This window comes from Lissotriton vulgaris, chromosome 8 (assembly GCF_964263255.1).
Source record: "Lissotriton vulgaris chromosome 8, aLisVul1.2, whole genome shotgun sequence".
NCBI classification, from domain to species: domain Eukaryota; kingdom Metazoa; phylum Chordata; class Amphibia; order Caudata; family Salamandridae; genus Lissotriton; species Lissotriton vulgaris.
This window is the reverse complement of record NC_141696.1, coordinates 1,248,793,155-1,248,818,886: the sequence shown is the minus strand read 5'-3', so window position 1 is coordinate 1,248,818,886 and position 25,732 is coordinate 1,248,793,155. Positions and strand designations below refer to the sequence as shown.

Below are 25,732 nucleotides of genomic sequence, written 5' to 3'. Positions count from 1 at the left end.
TCATGCATAGCCCGGTTCAAACCAGTTGCTGGGGGCATTCCAGCCCCAGTGCGAAACAGGACAAAGGGAAAGGGGTGTAACCACCCCCTTCCCAGGTTCCACCCATAGGAGGGACCTAGAAGGTAATCCAGCCCCTTTGATCAGTATAAAGCTAGGAGCTGAGTCTAGAGACTTTAGATTATCCTGAACTGAAACTCTGAAACGAAACTCTGGACCTTCGACATTCTACTTCAACTAGAAGACTGAAGAATCTCGCTTTTGGTCAAGGAGTGACCACCCTGTGCAAACAGGCACCATCAGTGACTTGCCGGTTTGCTTTGCCGACGCTCCTGCCGGAGCCCGAAGACTTAGCGACGCAGCCTCTGGACTTCCAGACTTCTCTGACCTCGACCCACATCCACAGCAAAGCTGAGACCCGTGGCGGACACGAGAGACGTGGGACCGGACTACTTGCAGTATCTGCTTTTTGCTAACTGTGCAGCTTCTGAGGCGTCTTCGAAGTTGTGCATTGGGACTTGAGAAGCCCCAACCCCGAGCTGTAAGTGCACCGAAGATCATCCCCCCACACTCCACGAGTGTCGCATGGGGCCTGCGCCTGCATTTCTCCTTGATGCGTCTTCGCGGTTGTTAGCCCGTTGGCTAGTGGCCCTCCTGAAAACATCTTTGCGAATCAACACCACTTGCCTGGTTGCTCTGGGCTTGCTCCTGCTTTCCTGTAAAGGGGAAGCTCCCCAGACCTAGCTGGTCTGAACAGAAACCGATTATCCCTTCCTGCGTGGGTTGCCTTTGCCAAGGCTTGTTGACTCCAATCCGGAAGCTGACACCGCCAACAGCGAGATCCTTCGTGGCACAGTCCGTATCCATCTCCTGGTCGTCGCGCCTCCTGGTCCACGTGGCTGCAGAGACGAGCTTCACTTCTTCACCTGGTTGCAGCTCGACATCGCCTGGTTCCTTCCTGGTTCCTTCCTGGTCACTGGCTAGTGACCCAGACTCGGTCCCCTCTGCTTTCCGGTTCTTCACTGCTCCAATCCACCCTTGGATCAAACTGGACATCTTCCTCCTGGTCGCCTGCAGCATCTTTGTGCAGCTCTCCATAGGATTCGACGACGAAACCCGACACGAAAGAACACCTATGCACCCAGCTTTCCTGGGTGAGGTAACTCGAGTACTCCGGTGCTCCCGTGGGTAATAACTATCCAAGTGTCCTAGTTTAACTGGGTTTTCTCGTAGTCCATCCGGAAGTGTCCGAAATCAACTACTTTACAAACTTTACGTTCCCATTGAAAGTCTATGAGAACCCGCGTGTGTGTTTAGACACTGCACACGCATCCTGTGAGACTCCTACTTCCTAACCTGTGGTTGTTCAGTGTAGTCCCAGCGATTCCCTAGGCCTATTCACCGGTCCTGAAGTGGTTCTTATACCACTTACTTAGTATATGGTTTGTGAGGCCCCTAGGGCCGAATTGTATTTGTGAAACTTATAGTATGCTTATTGAGTAACTTGTGCTGTATCTCGAACTCTGAATTCATAAAGAGTGCAGAGGGGTTGTGTTAGTAATAAATACATATATATTTGATTTATACCTTGTGTGGTGTCCTTTCATTTGGTATTCAAGGGGTTATTATTGGTAAAACAATTTGCTTCACATGCTCTCTGAAGTATTGCCTAAGACTGCTTTGTCCATGCTACCACTAGGATAGCTGGTCTATAAGGTTGACTTTACAACCATCACCATAAAGATTGTTTGGATTGATACATGGTGCCCACTAGAATAGTGGACATCACATATCAGGCCAACTTCTCACAGTCATTGTTTAGAGTGCCAGTGATCAAAGCCTTCATGGAAGGATTAAAAAGAGTCATACCGCCTAATCTTCCACCTGCTCCAGTGTGGAATCTTAACATAGTCCTCACAAGATTAATGGGCCCACCTTTTGATCCCATGCACAAATGCGAACCACAGTTTTTCTCCTGGAAAACCGCTTTCCTCATTGCAATCACTACATTAAGAAGAGTGCGTGAAATACAAGCATTAACCATACAAGAACCATGTTTCCAACTACACAGAGACAAAGTGGTTCTTCGTACCAATCCTAATTTTTTACCTAAGGTAGTATCTGCATTTTACAGAAATCAGTTGGTAGAATGACCCGTATTCTTCCCTTAACCTGATTTAGTAGCAGAATGAGCTTTACACACCTTTGACGTTAGAAGAGCACCCTTGTACTACATTGAATGAGAAAGGACACAATCGTTTCTTAAAATAAAACCACTATTTGTGTCTTTTGCACCACCACACAAGTGCAATTCTTTTTCCAAATCAGGCATTGAAAGGTGGATTGTTAAGGTTTATTCAAACCTGCTATGTGAAAGCAAAGACAACTTTAACTTTACCCCCTTAAGGCAAATTTAACAAGAATCAGTGAAGTTAAATTATGTCTGTTCTGCCTCAGATTTCCTCACCTTCTAAAGGCTCAGGAAGGTCTTAAGATGTCTCCTACCAAACACCAGGCGAATTGTCACGCAAGCTGTCATCACCAGCAGACTAGACTATGGCAACTCCTTCTGTGTAGGAATCCCCGCCTAACTCATGAGAAAGCTCCAGACCATCCAGAAGGCAGCAACCAGAGTCCCCCTGGAATTCCCTAGACAGAAGTACACCACTTCTCACCTCTAGAAACTCTTTTGGCTACCAGTTGCGAAGAGATGCACGTTCAAGATTCTCACCCACACATACAAGACACTACACATCGCAAGCCCAGGGTAGCTGAACGAGAGAGTGAAAGTCCTTCAACCTACCAGGGATCTCCGCTCAGGATCCTTCTCCCTAGCTGCTGCCCAATGCATCAGGTGGGCAAACAGCGGAGGCTGCTCCTTCTCCTACATGGCGGCTAAGACCTGGAGCACCTCACAGCCCCACCGTCGCTCCAGCAATTCAGGAAGGACCTCAGGACCTGTATGGTCCACCAGTAGGAAGAAGGAGCGTGATTCGGCAGCATTATTCCACAGACCCTAACAGGTGAAGCCGCTGCGCTTAAATCCTGATTGCTTGAATGAAGCATCTAGTCACAATGATTTCGAAAAATGGGGACCCAACATTGAAGGACGCAATAGTGAGCATGCGAACATCGTTGGAGCTTAGAATGGACTCTTTCACTATCGAGATGACGTTGATGAGAGCTGACCTGTAAAAAACAAGTGAGAAAGTTAAGGCCATAGAAGTGCCTATTGGGGGGCTTGGAGACGAAACCAAACCAATGCAGCAGGAAATCAAATGGGCTCCAAGCTGCTAGCAAAATGACGGGAAACAAGCTTGATGATTATAAAGGTTGATCGAGGCATAATAACGTCAGAATAATTGGAGTACCCTGAAAATCAGAAGGACCGGCTGCAGACCGCTTTGTGAAAGATCTAATCCTTAATCACCTGCGGCCAAAGTATCTGTCCAAATTCTTCTCAGTGGAAAGAGCACATAGGGTCCCGGGAGGCAGGTCTAAACCAGGAGCGCCCCCACGTCCGATCTTGGCAAGATTTCTAACTTTCAGAGACCAGGACATAGTATTGCAAACCACTCACTCGATTCCCCCAGTTAAATACGAAAACGGCGAATTGTCCTCCATTCCGGACTTCACAATAACTTTGCAAAGACAAAGGAGAACCTTTCTGGATGTCAAGAGGCAAGTCGGGGGGGGAAAAGGTATGCAGTATTCGATGATGTTTCCTGCAAAGCTTCGGGTAGAACTCCTAATTGCCCCTTAAAGCTATGGGTTAGGTCCACTGATATCACCAATCTAAATGCTGAGATGATGGCCATTGAGGTAAGTAGAATTGAGAAGAGTAATTATGGCTTCGTCGGGAAATGAGAAATTCAGGCTTCTGTCCTGGAATGTGAACGGGCTGGGGGACACGCTTAAGAGAAGAATAGTACAGCAATTTATTAAGCGACACTCTCCTGAGGTGGTCCTGCTTCAAGAAACACACTTAATTGGCAACACATGCAAGGCACTGGAGCGGTGGGGATACCAGCTAGTGACACACTCGGGGCTCATCTTGGGATCCAGGGGAGTGGGAATAATGACACGGCGAACATTTCCAGTGACATTTGACCGTACCTGGAAGACACATCCAGGAGATATGCAGCAGTGACTGGGAGGTTGGAGGGCATGTTGCTTACTTTAATGACTCTATATATGCCCTGGCACTACAAGTGCTTGCATTTAAAGATCTGGGAAAAGTCATGCTGGAGTTCCATGAGGGAAGATTACTAATGGGAGGCGACTTTAACTCGGTGGTGTCCGGACATATGGACCGGAGGCCCCCTCGAGATCTTGGCCCGCACAGGCAGACCTCCCCACTTTCCTGGACGCGACAAGGTTGGTGGATACATAGCATGTCCACCACCTCTTGGAAACCCAGTTCACTTTCCACTCTGGGGCTCGCAATAGTCTGTCTCTGATTGACTACGTCCTCACACCGGCAGATCAGGTGAGACACGTATCTGATAGAGACTACTAGTCGCAGATTCCTTACCGTAGAATTATCCCCAGGCGTGAGACTGGATCCGGAAAACTTTTTGACACCCCATCCCTGCGCGCCAGGATGGATGGCACCACGTGACTCCGCCTTGATGTTGTCCGTGTTTGTGACGTCAGCGAGGATACATAAGTCCCAACCCGGCCTGCCTATGTCAGTTTTTTCTCTTTTCCGGGTGCAACGTGGATCCGGATTGTGTCCTGGCCTGTTTTCAGGCCTTCTCTTCTTTTCACGCTTGGCATTAGTGGAACAGTGTGCAAATGCATTCGGGCTTCAAGACTTGTACGTCCTGTACACGTCCCATTCTGCGACGGTCTGTCACCCGATTTGCATGTGGTGCCTCGGTGAGCACCACTACTCGGAGATCTGTGACCCCTGCCAGCACCTTAAGCCTAAATTGCGTCGGGAGCGCGGGATGAAGTTGCTGTCTGCTCGCCTGTCCAGGTCATCCCAGCGTCCGTCACTTACCTCTGAGGCGAGGAGCCGCCGGTTTCGTCTGCGACATAGCCTCTCACCACGGCCCCAGTGGTGTGGCTCACCGGCTGGTAGGTCCTTTAATTTCTCTCTGAGGCACTGTCCTCTGTCTGTGGTGGGCGTCCGCTTTCCCTGGGACATGCCCCCCGCCCGTTGCCTCCCTACCCGCCGCTTTCTGGCGTGGAGGCGACTAGGGCCCAAATGACAGCCTACGCTGCGGCTTTGCAGACTTCTTTGGCCTTTCCTCCACCTCCTGAGATGTCCGCGGAGCCCTTGCCTCACGTGGGGCCTTCTGCGGAGTCACTGGTGGCTCCGGCGCCAAAGGTTTTGGCGTCAGGTCGTAAGAAAGTGGAGTCGTTGAGGTGTGGTCCTTCGGGGCTCCCCTCTTCGGCACCGGGCGTCCCTGCCTTGCCACAAATCCCTACAGGGCTCCCTGTGGTGTCGCAGGAGATCGTCGGGACTCCGGGCTTGCCCTGAGTCCCCCTCGGTCCTCTGAGCAGGCGGCTGCCTAGCCAGAGGCCGAGCCCGTGCCGTTTCGGTACCGGGAGTATTCCTCCCCAGGCTCCGGTGGAGTCGCGGGTAAAGGTCGGGACCTGGGGCGCTTTCCCGATTCCCTCTCGGTCCTCGACGCTGGCGGTTGACCCATCTGAGGCCAAGCCGGTGCCTTTTTGGCGCCAATCCTCCGCCGTTCCGGCGTTGACTCCGCCCCATTCTCCCGGAGAGCACATGGTGGCAGAAGTCGACCCGGTGCCACAAATGCCCACTCCGGCGCCGGTCGACGTTCATCAGGCGCCGATGGCGGACTACACAGAGTCGCGCCAACGTCGGGTTCTTGACTAATCTCCAGAGGTCTGTCATCTGTTGGTGTGTTCCCCCCCGGAGACTGGGCGCCATGTTGGTGCCTTTAAACCGGCATCTTCCAGGGAGGGCTCCTCGCCCTCCCCACAGCCTAAATCCTCAAACTCTTCTTTCCGTGGCTCGCTGCTGGCTTTTCCACCGACCTCTCCGCCTTCCCCTGAGGCCCCTCAATTTCCCCATTCATTTGTGGAACCTCCTCTATTCAGAGGCTAGCCGCTCCCCCCTGGAAATGGGGATGGACGGCTCAGTCTGCAGCCATCGCCCGCGGAGGAATTACTTTCTCCTCCGCGACGCCCTACTGAGGCCAGTCTTGCCTTTGTTCGGGCTATTTCCACATCCGTTAGTATTCTGCGGATGGGTGAACCTGTCACTCTGTTTCCTACAGACAATGTTTTGGAGGTTATCCACAAGGGCTCTGGTGGACAGGAGTTGTTCCTTCCTTTTGAAGCGTCACTCCATAATTCTCTTATGGGGGCTTGGGGGCGCCCAGCCACAGGCGATCGCCACTGTCCTGCTCCACACGACCCGGTTTGTCTTTTTTTCCACCCCTCTAGTCCAGGCGCTCTACTGCGGAATTCCGTGTTTGCCTGTGGGGGTGTTTCCTCCATCTCGGGAGTTGGATTCATGGGGGCGTAATGTCTTCCCTTCTTTCAGCTCTGCTTTGCTGGCGCTTAGAACTTTGTTTGTGTTGACCAGGGCTACTTCCAGCCTGTGGGACTCTGTGGAGTCTCTTCTTTCTCATGTCTCCCCTGAGGGTGCCCGTGCTGATCTGCGGGGCCATGTGTTGGATGGTAGGGAGTTGGCCGCGTTTATTCTTCGTGCGGCCTTGGATGTTGTCGATGCTCTCAGCTGTTCGATGCCCACTTCTGTGGCTCTCCGTCGCCATGCTTGGCTACGTGATGCTGTTTTTCCTGAAAATATTAGAGATAGTCTGGTTGACCTGCCTTTTGACGGGGTCCTTCTGTTTAATACTCATACAGACTCTGCCATTCAGCAGCTTCTTGCGGGGCTCCATCCTCCTCCTCCTCCTCAGTTGGTTGGTAAGTTTATCCTCTGGGTTTTGGTGGGAGGTGTTATCCCACTTTGCTCCTAGTGTTTGGTTTTTGGAGTGGCTGTTAAACATTCTGTGTGGGTTATTGTGCCCTTGGGGTCCTTGGTTGGCTCCTCTCTTCAGCTGGCTGTTGGTTCAGCACCCTTTTTGGGTAAGAATGTACCCTCTGGCTGATTTTAAGCTTTCTGTGGTTTCTGCCGCAGGTTTATGATTTTGTTCTCTGATGCAGAATTGTCTTCCCCAAGAGTGGTTCCCATGCTTTCTTTGGGACGTGTCCTACCCTATGTTGGGTACTTGTAGCTATTGTATAGCCCTGTCTTATGTAGGGAAGGTGTGGACTCCCCGTTGCAGGTTCCTTGCCTTTCCTGGTGTTGCTGTATTATGCTGGTGTTATCCTTGGTCCTTTCTTGGGCGTGGCTAGGCCATTAGGGCGTTGTGCTGCAGGGTTTTTGCCCCTTGTCTGCCGTTTTGTCTGGTCCTCTGTCTGGTGTTGCTGAGGGGATAATTTCCTGTGTTGACAGCCTGGTCCGTCCTTCTTGTTTCTCCTCTTATCTTCTAGCTGATCAGAGTTCTTTGTGGTTCAATTCTGTCCGGAGCGGCCCTCTTTTAGGGGTCGTTCGGGATTTTTTCTGGCCCTGCTCTTGTTCTGAGCCCGACGTAATCTGGGCGTTTAGTTCTTGGCACTTGTCAGCAGCTGTCTGCACCTGCCTGCTCTTTGGTTCTATGGCTGGGGGCCTTGGCGTAGGGCCTGGCGCTCCTGCTTCTTGTTCTGGGGGAATCTTGTGAGATTACGTTCTTCTTCTCCCGTCTGCCTTTATTGCTGAGGCGCCTTTCTGTCTTGTGTGTTGACTTCAAGCAGTGATAGGCTCGGCTGCCCTCTCACTGGGTGTGTTTCCCGGTGGAGGGCTTTGCCTGATTTTCTGCCTCTTCTCCTTGAAGTCTGTGGGTGGCTCTTCTCCTCTGCGTTGCCTGTACAGCTGGGGATTCTGGTGGAGATCCCTGGTTCCTTCTCTGGGGTTCGGGTGCACTGGCCTCCTTTAACCTTCCTCCTGCTTGATGAGGGATGGGCCGCCTTCTTTTTTTTGTCATCACGCACCCTCTCTGGGGCTGGTCTTCTTCAGGGATGACCAGGTTCTTTTCCGCCTGGGGGGACTGGGCTATTCTCCCTGTCCTGTGACCCATCCCCTATTGGGGCCCTGTGTTAGACTAGCCTGGAGAGGTCCTCTCGCAGACGCTCCTCCCCCTTGGGTATCGCTAGGGTATCTATTCTACGTTAAGGAATCTGCGGCTAGTAGTCTCTATGACATGTACGCGTTATTTACCTTCAGTAATGATGTTTCTGGTAGAGTAGATTCTAGCCGCAGATTCCTTCATGACCCGCCTTTCCTCCCCGTTCTGCGAGAACCCTTCTTGGTCTTCTGCCCTCACCTGCCTCCGAGTGGTGGTGTTCTGCGAGTGCCATTTTCTTATCCCCTCCCTAGGGGGATGCTCTTCTGGTTGTTTGCTGCATTCCTTCCTTTCTGGTGATTGCTCGATGTTTCATTGGTGCTTCTGCGCCCCTGTACCCTGGTCTCCAGTGTGGGGGTTGCTCGTGCTCTTCTTCCTTTAGTTGCTTGCTTGCACTTATGAATCCTTTGCAGTCCTTGGGGTCCCTTGGCTGTGTCTCGACCCTTAGCTCTTTTCAGAAGATGTCTCCCTGCTGGTGTTGTCTGGGGGTGAATTGTCATTCCTCTTCCAGTTCTGGCCTTGGTGTCCTTCTCAGTTTTGGCCCGTGGTTGCATGCTTTCTGCTCCCAAGGAGGCTGTTGTATTTGTTTGCAGGCTTGCTTTGCAGTAGCTGTGCTCTGGTCTTTCGTTCCATGACTTTTGGTGCCATAGTGCCTGGCACTCTTATGGATGGTGCTGTTCCTCACCATTCGTTTCTTCCTTTTCTGTGTATCTGATTTTCTCGCACACTGTTCCTATAGTCTCACAGTTTTTGTTTGTGATGGCTCCGCATTGTGGCGCAGAAAAGTTCTCGTCTAGGCTGGAGAGGTCCTCTCGCAGACCCTCCTCCCCCTTGGGTATGACACGGGTATCTATTCTACGTTAAGGAATCTACGGCTAGTAGTCTTTATCAGATGGACGCATTACTTACCTTCAGTAATGATGTTTCTGGTAGAGACGATTCTAGCCGCAGGTTCCTTCACGACCCGCCTTTCCTCCCCGTTCTGCGAGGACCCTTCTTGGTCTTCTGCCCTCGCCTGCCTCCGAGTGGTGGTGTTCTGCGAGTTCCATTTTCTTATCCCCTCCCTAGGGGGATGCTCGTCTGGTTGTTTGCTGCATTCCTTCCTTTCTGGTGATTGCATGATGTTTCATGGGTGCTTCTGCGCCCCTGTACCCTGGTCTCCAGTGTGGGGGTTGCTTGTGCTCTTCTTCCTTTAGTTGCTTGCTTGCACTTATGAATCCTTTGCAGTCCTTGGGGTTGGGGTCCCTTGGCTGGGTCTCGACCCGTAGCTCTTTTCAGGAGATGTCTCCCCGCTGGTGTTGTCTGGGAGTGAATTGTCATTCCTCTTCCGTTCTGACCTTGGTGTCCTTCTCAGTTTTGGCCCGTGGTTGCATGCTTTCTGCCCCCAAGGAGGCTGTTGTATTTGTTTGCAGACTTGCTTTGCAGTAGCTGTGCTCTGTTCTTTCGTTCTATGACTTTTGGTGCCATAGTGCCTGGCACTGTTCTGGATGGTGCTGTTCCTCACCATTCGTTTCTTCCCTTTCTGTGTATCTGATTGTTCGAGGTATGTGGGCTGCTGAATTCATATCTTAGCATAGATCGCCGCCTAGTGTTGGGTCATGTTGTTTGCACTTGGTTGTCCTGGAAGACTCTTCGAAGTATCACGAGATAGGTGACTCTTCTCCTGGACTACAGTGCGCATGGGCATCTTCTCCATCTTCAGATTGTTTGTTTTTTTCCGCCATTGGGTTGGGACGCTATTCCTCAACTCCAACTTCGGAACCAAAACTTTTAAACTTTCTAAGGCCAAAATGCCTTCTACCTCAACGGTATTGTTCTCGTTCGGTAAACCTTTACACGAGAACACTTTCCATCTCGATCCGGTCGTCAACGCGGGCCGTTGGGCCTTTTCGACGCCACGTGGGCCTGCTGCCGATGGAAAGGACCCCATTTAAAAGGTGCCCACAATGTCACTCCAAGTTCCCACATACTGATACACATACAGTATGCAACAAGTGCCTCTCTCCCGAGCACAAAAGGAAAACTGTCCAGCTTGTGCTCAGTTCCGGTCGAAGAAGACTATCTGGAACCGAAGGTCCGCTAGACAAGAGATGCAGCGGCAGGCACCGGAACCTTAGAACATTTTTGATGACGAACACGACCTCCCAGAAGCGGCGGACTCCGACCTCGAAATTGTCACCGTAGACGACCAGTGGGACTCCGGCGCAAACCGTGAGTACCAAACCCCCTACCCCGCTTCCATCTCAAGACTAGGCTCCGGTCGAAGCATCGCCTAAAGGCCTTAGCCGAGATCGACAAACTCCTTCAGAGACCCCGCCTTCCGGCTCGGCTCTGAAGACCAAACCCAAGCTTTCTGAGACCCCGGGAACGAGCTACACTCTTCCCAAAAAGGCTGCCGAACCGAAAAAGGTTGTCAAGCCCAAAAAAATCATCAAAACAAAAAAGTTTGTCGATCCCAAGAGAATAGTCGACCCGAAAAAAGCCGTCTAGCTGAAAGAGTGTCGACCTCCCAAAAACAGGTCACACTAAAATTCCTGGTGACCCAAAAAAGGCAGCTGAGTCGACGAAAAAAACGGTCGATCCGAAAAAGATTTAACCGAAAACACCAATCGACCCGAAGAAAGGTTTCGAACCGAAAACACCGGTCGATCCGAATAAGGTTATCGAGCCAAAAAGCACGGCGATCCGAAAAAAGCCGTCGAACCAAAGAAGGTCGCAGCACCAAAAAAAACGGTAAAGACGAAACACGGGAACAAAAAAAAGTTGCCGACCCGAAAAAGGTCACTGACTCGAAAACAGCAGTAGAGCCAAAAGAAGCTCCACAGCCGAAGGCCCTCGAGCCAAAGACTCATAAATAAGTGACTAAGCCAAAATCATCAGCGCCACAACCACGGACAGTTGAGGAAGAACTTTTCCACCCTGATCCAGTGGAGGAAGAACAACCTAAACTGTATATAGACCCGCAAACAGCACGGGTAACCGTTTACCATAGGAAGAAGAGACCTTTGGACACTGACACTTCTTCCCCTGTTCCTCCAAAGAATAAAGACTTTGCAACATCTCCCTCAAGGCCTTTCACTCCTCCTCCTTTCTTCCCTGACATGCCTTATGTACCTTACTCTCCTTCACATTATGATGAGACAGAAAACATAGGGGACGATCCTCAAGATAACTTTGTAGACCCTGAGGATCAGGATGTACAGGATAACACATGGGATGACCAAAATGACCCTTATGATACATACAACCCATCCCTGACACCTCTACATATCCTACAAAGCCGTCGCCTACTGACGACATCATTGTCTTTAACCAACTAGTGGATAGGGCAGCTAAATATCATAATGTAGACATGCACACTGACCCAATAGAAGAGGATTTCCTATTCGACACTTTTCCTACTTCAGAAAAAAGTGTACGTACACTTCCTATGTTAAAAGGGGTACTAAAACACACGCCAGACTTATTTAAAGATCCAGCCAGAGCGCGTGTCCTCAATCCCAGAATTGAGAAAAAGTATAAGGCAGCCCCTACAGACCCTTCGTATATTAAATCACAGTTGCCTTTAGACTCATTAGTGGTAGCAAATGCTCGAAAGCGAGCTAATTCACAAACAGGAGATGCTCCCCCCCCCACCTGACAAAGAGTCAAAGATACTAGAAGCCTCAGGCAAAAGAGTGGCATCCCAAGCAGCAAACACTTGGAGAATTGCAAACACACAGGCTCTTTTAGGACGATACAATAGAGCACGTTATGACCAGCTGGAAGGTTTACTACAACACCTCCCAGAACCATTCAAATCTAAAGCTAATGACTTAATACAGGAAGGCAAATTTATAACAAATGCTTCCATTAAATGTAATGTAATGTAATACGTTTTCTTGTATAGCGCGGGCTACACTCCAGGGAGCATCTTTGCGCTTTTAGAAGAGAACCGGAAACCGGGGGTCTGGTGGATTGGTACAGTTTAGACTAGGAATATACATTGTGTTTCGGATAGAGTATAGATCCAAGTTTTGAGGGTCTTTCTAAAGATGGATTCAGTGGGGATTAGGCGGAAGTGTGGTGGGAGCGTGTTCCAAGCTTTAGAGCCTGGAACTGCCAGAGCTTTCCCTCCTCTCATTTTGAATCTAAGCTTGGGAATGGTGAGGAGGTTGGCCGTTTGGGATCTAAGACAACGTGAGGGAGTGTAATGTTTGAACATACTCTGTATGTAGCTGGGTCCTTTCCCATTAAAGGCTCTGTAGGTGATCAGGAGTATTTTAAAGAGCACCAGTTTGTGAATTAGCAGCCAGTGTAGGATGTTCAGTGCTGCTGTGACTGATGTTCTCCTTTTCCATCCTAACACCAGTCTGGCTGCGGCGTGCTGCACCATTTGTAGTTTGTGGCAGATTTCTCTGTTGGTCCCTGCATAGAGGCTGTTGCAGTAGTCGATGCAGGAGGTTATAAGGGCTACTGCGACCATTTTCCTTGCTGAGGTGATTCAGATCGAAGAATTTTCTGAGCCCTTTTATAATGCCAAAGCAGGTCCCTGCTACGACCACTGCTTGCTGTTTGAAACTAAGGGAGGGGTCGAATTTGATCCCTTAGTTTCGGACTGAGAGTGCAGCATTGGGGTGGTGGAGAAGTGTGGCTCAATGATTAGAGCGGCAGACCCTGATGCAGAGGTCTAGCCCGGGACCAGGGTTCTATTCCCCGCCTCGGCGGGTCTTGGGCTCAAAATTCCACGGACCTGATAATTCTCGCCTCAGTGCCTACTCCAATCATGGAGTCCCACTCTGCAACTCTGGGCAATAGCTTGCTTAATCTCCACAACGGCCCCCACAACGCTAAGGATGCCTGGCCTCCACCTTGGGGGTGCCCAGGAGTGGACGCCTCACAGGGAAAGCCAGGATGGGTTCCACAGCGGTATTCGTACAAGCGCATTGAGACCCCTGTGGGTGAGTAGTGCGCTATACAAGTACCAATTTACATTTTACATTTTTTGGGGGGGGGCAATGGCATCCTCTGGCCACCAGGATTCGGGATTGAATTGATTTCCTTTACCAAAAGGTAGAATCTCAGTTTTGCCGGAGTTACATTTAAGGTGGTTCATGTCCATCCATTTGAACGTAGCTTTAAGGCAGTTTTTGAGTTTCATTTCAGCTTCACCGGTATTGTCCTCCATGACCAGAATGAGCTGTGTATCATCTGCGTAAGATATGGTATCTATGCCATAAGATGATATAAGGGCAATTAAGGGGGCCATGTATACATTAAAGAGCGTCGGGCTCAGACAGGAGCCCTGGGGCACTCCTGTTCCTAGTAGTTTTTCTTCTGACCTATATTGTCCTAAGATGACCACTTGTCGTCTATTTGCTAGGAAGCTTTTAAGCCAGCTCAGCACACTTCCGACGATCCCTGCCGCGGCTAAACGGTTTATCAGGATGGTATGTGACACCGCATCGAAAGCCGCGGACAGGTCCAGCAGAACCAGGACTGCTTTCTTACCCTGGTCTAATGCAGCTCGAAGAGTTTCATATGTAAATATTAAAGCTGATTCGGTTGAGTGCTGAGCTCTAAAGCATGCTTGATTGGGGTGCCAGGTGTTATTGGCCTCCAAAAAAGCGGTGAGCTGTTTGTTAACTGCCTTTTCAGTCAGTTTACAAAAGGTAGGAAGGAAGGAAATGGGGCGGAGGTTTGTGAGGATTGCAGGATCAGGTAGTGGCTTTTTCTGCAGGGGCTTTACTGCTGCGAGCTTCCATTCCTCAGGGACTGAGCCTAGGTTAAGTGATGAGTTAATTATATTATTGATAAATGGATTTGCGATCTTTATCAATATATGAAGGACAGGTGGAGGGCAGGGGTTAAACGGTGAGCCTGATTTGAGCTTTAGGATCTCAGTCTGAGATTCCTCTTGGCTAACAGGTAGAAAGGAGGACAGAGTGTTCATCTTTATGTTGACACGGTTTGTCTGGTTCTCCTCTTGGGATTGGGGTTGGGGGAAATCTTTGATAAGCGTTTGAATTTTTGTATCGAAGAAGTCTGCTATGGTGTCACAAAGACTTTGGGAGGGGGGGAATGTCCCTTTGCATGGATTTGGGGTTAGTGAAGGTGTTCACGATGTTAAAAATTTCTTTCTGCTTGTTGTTGCTTTTAGTAATAGCTTGATGCAGCTGACACAGCAGCTAGGTCTGTTAACACTAGCGTATTACTACGCCGGCATGCGTGGCTACGCTTTTCCGTATTTAAAAATGAGGCAACCAGCCAGTTAACCAAGACTTTCGGTTTGGCCCTGCAGTAGATACCATCTTGGAGAAGATGAAAAAGGATACTGATACTGCTAAGTCAATAGGCACACTTCAGTTCCAACAATCCAGAAGTTCCTTTCGTCGCTCCTCCTTTCGAGGCTCAGGTAGAGGCAACACATCACAAACTTCCTCTACATTCAAAAGTAATACCCAGAGAACAAGGGCAGAGGACGTGGTGGCAACAACACCAGAGCCTCCACCTCCACCAAACAGTGACTTGCTCACACTCCCTCCAGACCACTCAACACCGGTCGGAGGCAGGCTAACACAATTCCTACCAGTCTGGAACGCAATTACCACAGACAGGTGGGTGAGACAAATTATCCAGTATGGTTATTGCCTGGAACTCACTTCTACTCCACCCAACATACCACCCAAACACCTTCCTATGTCCAAGGAACATGTCACGCTGTTACAACAAGAGGTAACATCCATGCTAGAAAAGGGAGCCATAGAGCCAGTCCCTTTTTAACACCAAGGGACAGGAGTATACTCCCTATACTTCCTTATTCCCAAAAAGGACGGATCCCTCAAACCAATATTGGACCTCAGACCTCTGAAACAATTCATACTTTCAGAACATTTCCATATGATCACTCTTAAACAAGTACTCCCGTTACTCCAACAGGGCGACTTCCTCGCTACATTAGATCTCAAGGATGCATACTTTTACAAACCTATACATCCAGCTCACAGGAAATACCTCAGGTTCAGGATAGAAGGTCAACACTATCAATTCAAAGTTCTCCCCTTAGGGGTAACTACAGCACCAAGGGTTTTCACAAAGTGCCTAGCAGTAGTAGCAGCACACCTAAGAAGGCAACACATCCATGTGTTCCCCTACCTGGACGATTGGCTCATAAAAGCCAACTCATACGCACAGTGTGCAAACCACACATCCCAGACAATTCAGCTGCTGCACAGTCTGGGTTTTTCCATAAATTACACCAAATCACATCTGCAGCCCTCCCACATACAACAATATCTGGGAGCAACAATAGATACCTCAGTGGCAAAAGCATATCCAAATTCAGTCAGGATAGCCAACATGCAGTCTTTAATTCAAAGATTTCACCCACAACACTCCTTGCCAGCTCGAATGTTCATGCAGCTTATAGGCACGATTGCCTCCTGCATATTCATTGTCCCTCATGCCAAACTTCAAATGCGTCCATTGCAAGAATGCCTAGCATGGCAGTGGAACTAAGCTCAAGGACAACTAAAAGACCTAGTATTGGTAGACAGTCGCACTCACAACTCTCTGCAGTGGTGGAACCCACAAAACCTTTCCAAGGGGCAACTGTTCCAAGAGCCGGTTAGACAGGTACTGCTAACAGCGGACGCATCACTGACAGGTTGGGGAGCCCACCTACTTCAATACACAGTTCAAGGGCTCTGGACAGTCAAGCAGAGGACACTGCACATAAACCACTTAAAGTTGCTAGCAGTATTTCTAGCGATGAAAGCCTTCCAGAAATACTTGTACAACAAGGCTGTATTAATCCGGACGGACAACATGACAGCCATGTACTACATACAGAAACAGGGAGGGACAAACTCTCCGCAGCTGTCTCAGCTAGCACAAAGCATATGGAGGTGGGCAATTCCAAAAATCATCTTTCTCCTGGCAGAACACCTCCCAGGAATAGACAATCAGATTGCAGATCTACTAAGCAGACACAGCCTACAGATACACGAATGGGAGATTCACCCTCCAGTCCTCCAACCATTCTTCAAAAAGTGGGGGCATCCATAGATAGATCTGTTTGCCACAAAAGAAAACTCAAAATGCCAGTCCTTTGCCGCCAGGTTCCCACACCCATTGTCACAGGGCAATGTGAACTGGTCAGGCAGATTGCGTACGCTTTTCCGCCAACCACACTGATTCCATTTGGGGCATGCAAACTAAAGCAACAGTCAATCAAAATGATCCTAGTTGCTCCCACATGGGCAAGACAGCCATGGTACACAACACTCCTAGAACTCTCAGTAGTCCCACACCAAAGGCTGCGTCTATCGCCACAGCTGTTAACGCAGAACCGTGGAGAAATCAGGCACCCAGATACCAATCAGATGAACCTAGCGATCTGGCTCCTGAAGTCTTAGAGTTCGGATATCTTAACTTGCCTCCAGACTGTATGAACATTATCAAGGAAGCAAGACGCCCAACTACTAGAGCATGCTACGCAGCTAAATGGAGAAGATTTGTAATTTACTGCAATAATAACCAAATCAATCCATTAGATGCCTCCATACAAAACATATGTTACATATTACATCTTCAAAGATGCAATCTAGCATACTCTTCCATAAGGCTACACCTTGCTGCTATAGCAGCATATCTCCAGAACAGACAACACTTGGCTCTGTTCAGAATACCACCCATCAAAGCTTTTATGGAAGGACTTAAAAGAATTATCCCTCCAAGACATCCACCTTCGCCAGTCTGGAACTTAAACGTAGTACTTACCAGACTTATGGGGCCACCTTTCGAACCACTCCATTCGTGCGGATTACAATTCCTAACCTGGAAAGTGGCATTTTTAGTGGCCATTACCTTGCTCAGGCGAGTGAACTAGCTACAGGCACTAACAATCTAAGAACCTTTCATGCAAATACATCAGAATAAGGTAGTGCTCCGTACTAACCTGAAGTTCATTCCAAAAGTTATATCAACATTTCATCTCAATCAGTCAATAGATTTGCCAGTTTTCTTCCAAAATCTGCAGTCAGTAGCTGAAAGAGCTCTACACACACTAGATGTAAAAAGAGCTCTATTATATTACGTTGACAGAACTAAAGCTTTCAGAAAGACAAAACAACTATTTGTTGCTTTTGCTCCACAGAATAAGGGTAACCCTATTTCAAAATCAGGAATAGCCAGATGGATAGTTAAGTGCATTCAAATATGCGATCAAAAGGCCAAGCGCACTCTAACAGTTCCCCCCAAAAGCCCACTCAACGCGCCAAATGGGGGCACCCATGGCTTTCCTAGGAAATATTCCACTAGAAGACATATGTAGAGCAGCTACATGGTCTACCATACACACTTTCACTAAACACTACTGTGTAGACGTGCAAGCAAAGCAGCAAGCTGCTGTAGGCCAGGCTGTCCTAAAAACTCTCTTTCAAACTGCTGCAGCTGGTACAGGTGACCACCGCTAGAGGAGATACTGCTATACAGTCTATGCTAAGATATGAATTCAGCAGCCCACATACCTCGAACGGAAAATGCTACTTACCAATATGCATCTGTTCTTGGCATGTAGGGCTGCTGACATTCATATCGCCCACCCTCCTCCCCGGTGCCTGTCACAGCTGCAGTAATTATTTCTACATACATTTACGTGGTCATCTCTTACTTTTCTATACTCCATCTTTGCCACAATGGCGAAAAACAATCTGAAGATGGAGAAGATGCCCATGTGCACTGTAGTCCAGGGGAGGAGTCACCTATCTCGTGATACTTCGAAGACTCTTCCAGGACAACAAAGTGCAAACATCCGGACCCAACACTAGGCGGCCATATATGCTAAGATATGAATGTCGTACATGTACAAATTGCTCCCCTCACACTTGTTTTCTGCTTAATGATTTAAAGCACATAAATCAGGACTACTTCTGAATATGTGGGTTTATTTTAGTTTCACCCTTTGCTTTTCAATATCAAATACAAAAGTTCATTTTATAGCATGTTTGAAAAGGACACGCAACATAAAACACTAAATGACAAATATGCAAAACAAGGATTTCCAACACATTAAATCCAAAACAGCAAATTTAAACAAACATGAAACATATATGCACATTATTTTCATATGGCGGCAATTTTCATCACTTTTAGAATGCCGATATAAAAAAGATACTTGTTTCTGTATTCTATAAAGTCATTGAAGGACAAAAAAGTCTGAGAAGAGGGCCAAATGGATACGAATAAATGAGTCCAAGTCGCAATTAATCCTAATTCTTTCGTGGCCTTCTAGATGCCGACGCGTTTCGAACCCGTTAATTAAATGAACGGGATCTCGTCAGGGCCTTGTCACTTCAGTATCTTTTATTCTGTGCAAAAAAGGAAAGAGAGAACAACACCTTAGTTCTGTTGTTCCCACCCATTTTTAAAAAATCACTACACCTCTGCCTCTACCTTCTTTTTAATGTCGCTGCTCTTTAAGAAATGTCCTCTGTCCGTTTGATTGTCTATTCTCAGTTGTTTAGAATAGACAATCAAACGGACAGAGGACATTTCTTAAAGAGCAGCGGCATTAAAAAGAAGGTATGAATTTTTTAATGCACCGCTAATTAACCGGGGTGATCACCAACCAACCCCGAACTTTCTAATAGTCACAAATATCCCCACAGGGTTCCCAAAGACAGGAACAAATACAAGAAGGCTGTTGAACCTGTATGAACCCGGCCACACACAACGCTACAGGTACAGTTTTTTTCACAGGCAGAGGTGTAGTGATTTTTAAAAAATGGGTGGGAACAACAGACCTAAGGTGTTGTTCTCTCTTTCCTTTTTTGCACAGAATAAAAGATACTGAAGTGACAAGGCCCTGACGAGATCCTGTTCATTTAATTAACGGGTTCGAAACGCGTCGGCATCTAGAAGGCCACGAAAGAATTAGGATTAATTGCGACTTGGACTCACTACACCTCTGCCTGTGACAAAATCTGTACCTGTAGCGTTGTGTGTGGCCGGGTTCATACAGGTTCAACAGCCTTCTTGTATTTGTTCCTGTCTTTGGGAACCCTGTGGGGATATTTGTGACTATTAGAAAGTTCGGGGTTGGTTGGTGATCACCCCGGTTAATTAGCGGTGCATTAAAAAATTCATACCTTCTTTTTAATGCCGCTGCTCTTTAAGAAATGTCCTCTGTCCGTTTGATTGTCTATTCTAAACAACTGAGAATAGACAATCAAACGGACAGAGGACATTTCTTAAAGAGCAGCAGCATTAAAAAGAAGGTAGAGGCAGAGGTGTAGTGATTTTTTAAAAATGGGTGGGAACAACAGAACTAAGGTGTTGTTCTCTCTTTCCTTTTTTGCACAGAATAAAAGATACTGAAGTGACAAGGCCCTGACGAGATCCCGTTCATTTAATTAACGGGTTCGAAACGCGTCGGCATCTAGAAGGCCACGAAAGAATTAGGATTAATTGCGACTTGGACTCATTTATTCGTATCCATTTGGCCCTCTTCTCAGACTTTTTTGTCCTTCAATGACTTTATAGAATACAGAAACAAGTATCTTTTTTATATCGGCATTCTAAAAGTGATGAAAATTGCCGCCATATGAAAATAATGTGCATATATGTTTCATGTTTGTTTAAATTTGCTGTTTTGGATTTAATGTGTTGGAAATCCTTGTTTTGCATATTTGTCATTTAGTGTTTTATGTTGCGTGTCCTTTTCAAACATGCTATAAAATGAACTTTTGTATTTGATATTGAAAAGCAAAGGGTGAAACTAAAATAAACCCACATATTCAGAAGTAGTCCTGATTTATGTGCTTTAAATCATTAAGCAGAAAACAAGTGTGAGGGGAGCAATTTGTACATGTACGATTTTCAAAGGGTCCAGCCCCCCTCACGTCCCGGGACCTAACTCCTTAAGCTTTGGCAAGATATGAATGTCAGCAGCCCTACATGATAAGTACAGATGCATACTGGTAAGTAGCATTTTCCTTTTCGCACACTGTTCCCATAGTCTCACAGTTTTTGTTTGTGATGGCTCCACGTTGTGGCACAGAAAAGTTTTCTGAAGAAAACTGATGTAGGCGCGCTGGGATAGGACTAGTGTATCCTCGCTGACATCACAAACTGAGTCACATGGTGCCGTCCCCCCGGCGCGCAGGGATGCTGTGGCAAAAAGTTTTCGGACCCAGTCTCACGCCTGGGGATAATTCTACGTTAAGGAATCTGCGGCTAGAATCGTCTCTACCAGATACATCGTTACCGAAGGTATTTAACTTGTACAACGGAACTAAAGGCATCTGGCACGGGGCATATCTGACTACTCTCCGGTCTAGGTGCGGATGGGAGTGGGAGATGGGCAGGTGGGTAGAATGGCACCGATAAATCCCTGGCATCTCCGTAACCCAACTATTAGGGAGAAGCTTACACAAGCAATAGGAAATTATTTCCAAGACCATGAGGGATCAGTGCTGATACTCTTGGAAGCCTTCTAGACCGTTATTCAAGGGCAGGCACTCTCCCAAATAGCCGGAGCAAGGAAAGAGAGAAATGCTGAATTGGTTAGACTAGAAGAAGAGATTTCACAAATGAAAAGGCAGCTAGTAGGTTCTAAGAACAACGAATCAGCGCACAGACTTAAACTAAAACGTGAGGAGTACAAAGATGTAGTGACAGAAAGGGTAAAAACACTAAGTAGAGGCAAATTAGGGAGTATACGAGCCAGTGGATAGAGCAGGTAAATTATTGACTCGGCTGGATAAAAGGAAACTCGCAAATCGCCTAGTCACAGAATTGTTGACCGATACGGGGGGAGCCAATTTCTGATACTCAGTTAATAGCAGACTAGTTTGCTGAATATTGCAAACAAATATACGACTCGCACATTACTCTTTCCGAGCAGGACTCGAAAGCCCTTTCGCCAGATATAAAACTACTGTCCATATCGATGGAAGATTGCGCACTGCTAGACAGTGACATCACAACCGACAAGGTATTACTAGCCATTAGGGGTCTACAGTCTGGAAAGGCGATGGGTTCAAAGGGCCTCATCATATAGCTCCACAAATTAAAGCCTGATGAAATCGGTCTTTATCTTAAATTAATGTATGAGGAGAGCCTGGAGAAGCCTACCAAGAGTTTGGTAGGCTTCTCCAGGATCAAAGACTAGCTACATTGGTGATCATACATAAAGATGGAAAGCCTAAAAATAAATGTTCATCTTATAGACCCATTTTGTTACTGAACTCTGAGGCCAAGATATTGGCAAAACGGTTGGCCATGTGCCTGGTCGGAGTAATGTCTAAATTGGTCCATCCGGATCTGTCCGGCTTCACGCCATCCAGAAATACCTGTTTGAATCTTCGTGGACTTCATGTGGTGAAGGGACGGATTGACACTTTGAGGGAGAATGCGGTAGTGATGTCTTTGGACGCTGCCAGGCATTTGACACAGTTGAATGGCCATACCTTTTTGCTGTACTGGGGAGGCTGGGGTTTGGCCCCAGGTTTGTCGGCTGGATATGGCTCTTAAATGCTGCCCCATTGGCAAAAGTAGTCGTCAATAACAAGAAGTCGTGAGTCTTTACCTTCAGAAGAGGGACAAGACCGGGATGCCCTCTGTCCCCATTACTCTCTGCACTACCCACTACAGCGACTACAAAATTATGTTGAACACTCAAAGGCACTCCTGCTGTCTCTATTAGGAGGAGCTGCCCTATTTAAAATGATGTCCTTGCCCTGTTTTCGGTACATATTGCATAACTCTCCCAAATCTATTCCTGCAGCTTATTTTACGTCCATAGCGACTGAGCAGAGGGCACTGTTATGGGTAAAGGGGGTCGCCTCTAATATCACTTGCAAAATTGGTGAGGGGGTGGTATGACGGAGTAATAGGACTCCCAGATATCAAGAAACATTATTGAGCCGCTCAATTAGCTGCCATCAACCAATGTACGTTCCGACCCCTAGATGACCCTGCATATCGAACAGATAGGTGGCAGATGCCGGACGGATCATATGTCAGGGCACTTTATTCCAAACCACCGAAAATGCAATTAAAGGGACCCACAGAACACTTTGTTAAAATATGGTACACTGCACCTAGGAGTCTAGGTTGGGCCACACAAATTACATTGGTCACCCCTCTGTGGGACTTCGAACAATGTGATACCCTAAGGAAGACCAAATGCTTCGACAAATGTGATTTTATTGGGCTGTCTTTAGTGGGGGGGGAGAGGTGTGTGTGTGTGGGGGGGGGGGGGGGGGTGATGGCATTCTCTCTCCTGCAGCAGGAGGAAAAACTGGCAAACTCAGAAAGATTTAGATACCTGCAGGTGCGACGCGCCGTCTGGGCGAATACCCCAGCGGGAGAAATGCTCCCAGAGGCATCGCCATTGTAGGATAGACTCCTTGACGAGTACATGCCTAAAAAAGCTATATCGCTGACCTACAAGAAGCTGATCAATCATACCCCTGACTCTCTCACACAACTCTGTAGTAAATGGGAAACTGATCCGACAGACTTAGATGATGAGGAATTGTTGGAGGCATTGGCCTCGCCCCAAGAAGTTGCATCTCTTCACTGCCCAAATTAGTAAAGCTAAAAATACTACATGGAATATACTTTTCGGGGCTAGCACTGGTTAGGATGGGCAGCGATGAAGATTCTTGGTGTAGGCGAGAATGTGGCAGAGAAGGCACATTCCTACACATAGTTTGGGAGTTCCCCCACATTAGTAAATATTGGGCAGCAATACTTCATTGTTTGGAAGAAACCTTGGGGCAAAGTCTTGGCCTGGAGGCAAAAAGATGTTTGTTAAATATTTGGGAGCCATCAGACTTGAATATTAAAGAGAAAATATGGGCAACTTTGGGCCAGATGGTCGCCAAACGAAACATAGCTAGACTGTGGGGGGTGCATGAGATTCAAACTATAAATGCCTGGAAGAAGGATATGTACTGGTGCATATTTAGGGAAAAAACGGTACATGTATCTAGGGGATGCCCAAAAAAATGGTCACAAATATGGGGTAAAAGGAGATATCTTTACTCCGCCGCTTCCCCCCCACCCTCCCTTTCCTGGATGGACCTGCTATTACGAGCAGTAATGTATAAAATGCATACCTCATGTATTAATTGTGGAAACACAGACATTCCGAAAGTGGGTACCCATACGCTCCTTGTTTAACAAAGCTAATAAGTGTAATGTTGTAAAACATCTTCAATAAAAAGTTATAAATAAATAAAAAAACTGCTGTCCAACATTGAAAAAAAAAAAGTAATCTCCTGTCCCACGTCAATAGATCGCCTTTCTAGGTTCTACACTGGATACCAAGCAAGACCAGGCTTATTTTTCTCTAGAAAGACAGCACAAGCTGGTATAGTTGCCTCTCAAACTTTCCAAAAAAGGTCTGCCTCAATGCGTCAGTATAATCATTGCTAGGGATGATGCCATCTGCAATCAATCTTGTGCCCTTAGCACGCCAGAAGATGAGACCTTTACAGGAAGAGTTGCAACTTCAATGGCTACGAACATACGAGCCCTTCGATTACTTTATAAAAATAACACCAAAAAGGGTCCAAGCTCAGAATTGGTGGACCCACATGTCACACATCTCCAAAGGCCTCACATTTCTGCCATTGATACCAGACTTCATCATACTACAGATGCCCCCCTCGAAGGTTGGTGTGGACATCTCCAGGATCTCCAAATACTGGGCAAATAAATGGACTGCATCCTAAAAGTCCATGCATATAAGCCGCCTAGAGCTCAAGCCCATATTCCTCTCTCTCTCTCCAAGCTTTTCTGCCTCGCATACACAGATCACTAGTGCTGGTACGTACAAATAACAAGACCAGCATGCACTATGTGAACAAGCAAGGAGGAACAAGGTCCCTGTCTTTCTTTAGAAGCTCAGGACATTTGACAGTGGCTGACAGTTCACAACATCATCCTCTAGGCGGAACATGTTGCATGAAGAAGCAATCCTTGGAAAGTTGGCACGAATGGGAACTAGACCAACAGGAGTTGGAAAGAATTTTTCACTTCTGGGACAAACCACATCTGGACATCTTTACTACCAGCCACAGCAGCAAATGCCGCTTTTACCCCAGTCGGCACCCACTCCCGGGATCATGTGGAATTCCTTTTTGATGAGATGGTCTGGCATTTATGTATACGCTTTTCCCCCTATCCCCATGATCCTGAGAATTCTCAGCTAGATGAATTTGGAGAGATGCCGCTTGATCATAATCGCTCCCCGATTGCTCGGGCAGTACTGTTTTCCTGATTTCCTCCTGATGTCGGAGCCCAGGCCAGTTCGACTGCGGACCAAACCAACACTCCTAACAATGAACCAGGGCCAAGTTCTGCATACTGATCCACTTTCTCTCCAATTATATGCATGGCTTCTCAATTCCATGAGTTTCAGAACATGAACATCCCCCAGGAATGCAAGAACATTCTAGCAAGTGCAAGGGCGGAATCAACCAATAGATCGTACACACTAAGCTGGAAATTCTGTCTATGATGCCAACAACGCAACTTACACCCCCTTGTAGCACCACCTGGAACAAGTCTTACCATATCTTCTCTATTGCTCAACCAGGTATAGTGCATGCATTTATTAGAGTACATCTTGCAGCACTATCCAGAAATAAGATTTCTTCACAAGTGTCATAACTTTGCTCTACCCGTATTATAAAACTATTTATGAAGGGACTTTTCCGAGTGTTTCCCCCGCTGCACCCTCCTCCACCTAACTCATAAAAACCACCGTCTGATCTAGTTTTTAAATCAAACCTCAAATTCCTTACCTGGAAAGTGGCCCCTCTTCTTGCGTTAACATCCACAAGAAGAATGAGTGGGATTCAGGTGTTCTCAATCCAAGAGCCTTTTCTCCAATATGCAGATGACACTCTTATACTTCTAACTAGCCCAAAGTTTATACCAAAAGTACCCACACCGTTTCATCTTAATGAACCTGTTATTCTATGCGCTTTTCTTCCCAATCGGACTATTCCAGCAAAGCAGTCACTGCACACATTGGACATAAAAAGATGTCTGAAATTTTACTTGCATCTTACCAAACAGCTCTTCGTTGCTTATGGTCAAGCTCAGCTGGGGCAGACCTGTTACTAAAGCAACCATTGCAAGATGGATATCTACAACTATTCAATTTTGCCTTTTCTAAAGCGGGCAAACACCCTTCTCCTACTCCAAAGATGCACTCTATAGGAGCAGTTTCCACATATTTCTTGTCATTATTTGCTGAATCAATTGAATAAAATATATTTGAATTCATTTGTACTTAATCTTTATAACATAATGAATTATGAGAACCAATGTAAACTTGCTGATTGTTATTGACATGTTTTCATTTTTTCTCTCAGATAAAGTACCATATTAAATTCCATATTGTGTTTTGTATCTATCTTCTTGTCTTGAAAGTCATAATTATAGATTGTTAGTTTTTTAGTGCTATTTTGGAGATTTTAGTTTGTAGTTCTTTTATTCTAAGCAAGTTTTAACATTTCTAATCAAATACATTTCTGTGGGTGTTAATTTCCATCTTGATTTCTCTTGTGTGTTTTTGTATAACTAAA

General features: G+C 47.1%; 1 protein-coding gene across 2 annotated transcripts in view; it reads left to right on the top strand.

The window, feature by feature from the left end:
• PAN3 (poly(A) specific ribonuclease subunit PAN3) overlaps positions 1-25,732 on the top strand; it is a 1,023,990-nt gene that overhangs the window by 279,541 nt on the left and 718,717 nt on the right. The gene's annotated exons all lie outside the window — the stretch shown is intronic.